We start from the raw sequence: 5,339 nt of genomic DNA, 5'->3' as shown, positions 1-5,339 counted from the left end.
TGATTCTCCTGCCTCAGCCTCCCCAGTAGCTGGGACTACAGGCATGTGTCACTATGCCTGGCTCATTTTTTTGTATTTTTAGTAGAGAAAGGGTTTCACCATGTTGGCCAGGCTGGTCTCGAACTCCTGACCTCAGGTGATCTACCCGCCTCAGCCTCCCAAAGTGCTGGGATTACTGTGTAAGGCACCACACCTGGCCTCAATTTTTTAAAAAGAGAAAAAGCAGCAGCCCAGCCACCTGCCTCCTACAGTCTCCCCTCTGCCCTTCATTCTCGGGTGTCTAGGAGCCATTCTCAGGCTCCCTGAGTGTGTTTCGGGGATGGAGGGGCACAGCCCCACCAGCCATGCCACACAGGAGCACTTCCTAAAGTCTCTGCTGGGAGGGGCTGGTGGAAGCCTTGCCTGGGGACACTGGGACTCACTCTTTCACCTGAGGGGATGGTTATCTCCTAAGGCCTGGTCCTCACTGGCCAAATAGCCTCAGGTTGGGGTGGGAGTAGGGGGTGGGGGCAAAGTGATGCTGTGGTGGGGTGGGGGGAGCATGAGTTCTGTGATCAGAAAGAACAAGTTCACATCCTGGCTCCCCGCTGCTGAGCTGTGACTTTGGGCAAGTTATCTAGATCTCTCTGTGGCCGTTTCTTATCTGGCAAATGGGTATACTAATTCCACCCTTGGCAGGGTTAAATGGCATAGTTTACCCAAAAAGCTCAGGGCATCTAGTAGATAACACAGGCTGACTTCCTAAGACCTGTTATTATCATGAGACCAAACATAATGGCAGAATCCTAACCAGGCTGTCTTAGTGATTGAGGACTGTTGGTGACGAGATGTTCCCAGCTCTCTTGCTTTTCTCAGACTGCCCAAAAGCCTTCCTCCCCTCATCCTCATCACCCACCCCTACCTTGGCCTACCATAGCCTCCCCACCCCCACACCCAGCCTTTTGCTATGCACATCAGCAGGTGTGGTAATGTGGGAAATGATATTTCCTTTCTTTTTTTTGAGATGAGGTCTCACTCTGTCGCCCGGGCTACAGTTCGATGGGACAAACACGGCTTACTGCAGCCTCGACCTCCCGGGCTCAAGCAATCCTCCCACTTCAGCCTCCTGAGTGGCTGAGACCACAGACATGCACCACCGCACCTGCCTAACTTTTTATTATTTTTAGAGATGGTGTCTTCTTCCTACACTGCCCAGGCTGATCTCCAACTCTTGGGCTCAGGAGATCCTCCCCTCTCAAAGGGCTGGGATTACAGGCATGAGCCACCACACCTGGCCGGAAATCATATTTCTGAATCCCAAATCAGAGTACATGGCATAACTAAAATATTTATTCTTTTACTTTATTTTCTTTTTTCTCCAGAATTTAAGAAAATCTGAAATGAAAATCTGAAATGTAGTTTGGTCAAAGGTTGGACTTTTGTGAGCATTTTGATGGCTAGTGGTGACACTTCTCACGGCTAGAGAGGGCCACGGGTGTTCTAGAAGGTGAGGCATGGGTTAAACCACTTTGAATCACACATGGAGAAAGCTCATTTATTCACACCCCCTGTTCCATTCTCCTTCACTCCTTCTGAGTATCCTCAAAGAAAAAGTCTGGTTGGTCCTAATACGACTTCAGCACCTCTCCAACACTTGCTAAGATCCTTTTCTAATAAAGAGAGAAAGTCACACATTCAGAGCCTTTGCAGGGCCATAGTGTCTGGTTAGAATGAAACCTCATTGTTGAAAATGAGTAAATCTAAAGTCTTCTTTTCAGTTGACGTTATTAAGAACAATGCAAATCAATGTAAAGAAAAGTGTTCAAAAAATAGCAGAACAGGTACGCATGCAGCTATAGAGTGGGGGTAGCATGGAAATGCCTGGAGTCTGGAAAACACCGGAACATGGGACAACAGAGCTGAGGGCTTGCAGTCAGGGTGCGCTGTAAGTGCCTGACCATACAGTCTGTGTGGTCAGGGCATCTTGGTTGGCCAGAGACCCTGTGGGTGAGCGAGGCTAGAGCTGGCAGAACCCCAGAATTGCACCCGGAAGCCACCTGGCTATGAGCTGAGATTACCCCCAGCATCTGCTCTGCCTCAAGGTACCAGATAGGTGATCTGGGGTGGCCCATCCAGCCTTAAGAGTGGGTTGGATGACAGAGGAGGCCAGCACTAGGCCCCTGTGACTCGGATACTCACATTGGAGGGAGAGGTGGAGGACGAAGCGTCACTGTCTTCCAGTTGTCCAGAAAGGCTGGGCAAGGTCCTGGGTCACCTTCTCTGTTCTAGGCCCATCAGAGGCTTTCTTCAGGGTCTAGGAGAAGAGGGGGAGGGCCCCAGAGTGGCGGGGTCAAGTTCAGACACCCCTGAGCACTGCTCTGGAGGCAGGCAGGTCAGGCCCAAAAGGTGCGTGGGCCTCAGGGAGCCACTTGTTCCCCTCCGGGTCCCCTCCAGTGAAGAGCCACAGAGGAGGGGACTGGGAAACCAGGGTTCCAGCTTCAGCTTTCTCCTGACTGGCTGTGTGTCCCCGGACAAGGCACTCACTCCCTCTGGGTCTCAGTGTCCCTGCAGGTTGAAACTGCCCAAATGAAGAGTTCTTTGGGTCCTGTATGCATTGAGTGGATGCTCTGCTTCCCCGTGATCCCTGAGGCCAGCACCCTTTGTGTTCCTGTGCCCTTTCAGGGCAGACCAGGACACTGTGCCAGAGCTGGCTGCAGGCCTCTGGCTAGAGCTACCCCAGCCTTCAGCAGAGGCTTGTCCTCCTAGGTGAAGGGTTGTCCATGCCCAGCCTCGTGAGGCCTGCGTGGTTTTGGGCAGTGCCCAGTGGCACTATTGGCAGGCTCCAGGCACTAAAGGAAGAGACCGAGACCCTGAAAGGTGGGGGAGGAAGACAGAGAAGGAAGAGGTGCCTGCAGAGGGGGTGCTGGTGGCTGCCCCTCACAAACGTGCCAAAGGTTGCCAACTTGAGTTTAAGCCTTGGTTCCAGAACACAAAGCCCCCTCTCTGGGGGTCTTGACCCCTCGGAGCCCCCACCCCTGGGCCGGCTGAGCTGCCCGGAGGGAACTAGCCCCAGAAGGGCCCGGTTGTTGGCTGCGAAGTGGCTGGGAGGGAAGTTTTAATGATACACAACACAAGACACAGGGGGGAAAAGAGAGAGGGGGGTGGTGGAGGAGAGAAGGGAGGTTGGGGGGAGAAAGAAAGACCTCCTGCCAGGCCTGTTGCCAGGAAACGGCCAGGCAGCCAGAATCAGCCCTGCTCTTTTCACAGTTGGCTTTAAGCACCGAGAGAAAGCCCGGGCCATAAAGGGGGACATGTGTTGCTGGGTGTGTAAGGCTAGCCTCTGCAGTTAGGGGAGCCCCTGCCGCTGCACCAAGAGCCCCTTGAGCCCCCAGCCCTGCCTCCACGCCTGGGGATTATGGATGAACGATCGAGCTGCTGAGCAATGGAAAAGGCAGGGGTGGCCCTAGCCTTCCAATGTCGCAGCCACTTTGGGGGTGAAACTCACCAGTTGGGGCCCCCAGGAAGCTGGCAGGGGCTGGCAGGGCAGGGAGGTCTGGAATTCCAACATGGCACGTCCACAGAAAAGTATTCCTATTGGCTCTGCGTGGTCCATCCAGGTTGGGGGGGTGAGGTGTCTGGACTTCTAGGAATCCTCAACAGGGCACTCAGAAGGGAGCTGACAAGTCCCAGAAACCTGCATTCTGGCTCCTGGTTCTTGTCATGGATGCCATGGTGGGAACAGGCCCCTTTAGGCTGCTCCTTGGTACTTGGGGACTGTCCCTGCAGCGCAGTGATTGCTGTGTCCCTGAAGAGTCCACCACATAGCCAGGAAAGAGCAAAAAGAGGGGGAGGGTTGTTGACAAAACAAGAGCTCATGGCCCTGGCTGCCAATCCAGAGTGATGTCAGCTGAGGAGTGACATGGTGCTCTCAGCACAGAGGACGTCAGCAAACCGGGAAGCAGCATGTGCGTGGAAGCTGGGCCTGAGCCCTGACGCTTCAGCTGAGCTCCCTGGGTGATGGCTCCTTCCACAAGTTCTAACGTCCCACTGAAAGCAAGCTGCAATTTCTGTTGCTTCTTGTATCAATTGCATGAAAGGACGGGCAGTTTCTTTTGATCCTCTGGCATGCCAAGGCCTGAATGCCAGTCCTGGGAGCCTTACCAGCCCTCTAAGAAGAATCAGAAGGCGAGCGTTAGGGAGGAAGGGACAGCCAACCCACCCCGACTCCCCATCTGGTCACCTCACTGCCTGACTTCTCTCTGAGCTTTCCGAGACACTGCTGGAGGCCGACCTGAGCTCAAACTCAAACCCCAGTCTCCTGCTCAGTGTGGTGGGCAGCCCTGCTTCCCTGGCTCATGGAGTGAGTGAGGGTGTGTGTGAGTCAGTTCTAACAAAATCAAGAAATCACTGTATCTTCCAAGAAAGCTTTGACTCTGTGCATGTGTGCACTGAGCTGTTTCCCACGTGAGTGAGCGTCCTGGAAAACAGGCCTGCCCGGGGAAGAAGTGAGCCAGTCTGCCTGCTAGAAACTGCTGGGGGCTCCTGATCGGGAGGCTTGCTTTTCCTTCAACTTCCTTCGCCTCTTTTTCTGGCTGGAGTGTGTGGTTCTGCTAGTTCTGGAGTCTTTCCTGTCCCCATTCTGGACCATGTCCCATCCCAGGTATCAAGAATGGCTCATACCTGTAATCCCAGCATCTTGGGAGGCTGAGGCAGGAGGATCACTTGAGGCCAAGAGTTTGAGACCAACCTGGGCAACATAGTGAGACCCTGTCTCTGCAAAAATTTAAAACTAAGTCAGGTGTGGTGGCATGTGTTTGCAGTCTCAGCTACTCGGGAGGCTGAGGGGAGAGGATTGCTTGAGCCCAGGCATTTGAGGTTGCAGTGAGCTAGGATGGCACCACTACACTCCAGCCTGGTCGATGGAGTGAGACCGTGTTTCAAAAAATAAAAAAAGAAAATGTCTTACTTCCAGAGGGGCCGAATCTCCATGAGGTGGTAACCAAAACGACAGATTTGCCAACTCTCAGGGGGAAGTGGTGTCCTGGGCAGTGGCTGGAGAAGCAGGTGGTGCCTGGGTCTGATCGCAGGAGGGAGGCCTTCTGGGTTCTGCCTCTGGGAGAGGGCAGGCTGCTGGGGAGGGCGCGCATTAGGAGATGGAGAGTTAGGCCACCAAGGAGCCCACTAGGGCACCTGGCAAGTTCTGCTAGGCCTGCCGAGGCATGGCTGGGCTTTACAACAGGGGGTACGGAGCTCCTTGAGTGGAAAGCTCCTCTCGCTGGCTTGCCCCTTATTTCATCTCAAGAACGGTCAACTCTAGCAAGCAAATATACCTCCTGGGCTGTAGGTAGGGGCTCAGCCCT

The 5,339-nt window shown here is 54.0% G+C and overlaps 1 long non-coding RNA gene across 1 annotated transcript; it reads right to left on the bottom strand.

The window, feature by feature from the left end:
- Window positions 1-1,325: 1,325 nt before the first annotated feature.
- On the bottom strand, window positions 1,326-4,293 carry LOC109026813 (uncharacterized). The gene is made up of 3 exons (XR_002005854.3): window positions 3,485-4,293; window positions 2,179-2,293; window positions 1,326-1,649 (listed from the first exon to the last, which is right to left on the bottom strand). It is a non-coding gene; the product is annotated as an uncharacterized lncRNA (long non-coding RNA).
- Window positions 4,294-5,339: the final 1,046 nt, after the last annotated feature.

The sequence above is a fragment of the Gorilla gorilla genome, chromosome 4, assembly GCF_029281585.2.
Source record: "Gorilla gorilla gorilla isolate KB3781 chromosome 4, NHGRI_mGorGor1-v2.1_pri, whole genome shotgun sequence".
Classification (NCBI taxonomy): Eukaryota; Metazoa; Chordata; class Mammalia; order Primates; family Hominidae; genus Gorilla; species Gorilla gorilla.
This window is presented reverse-complemented; position numbering and strand designations above follow the sequence as displayed.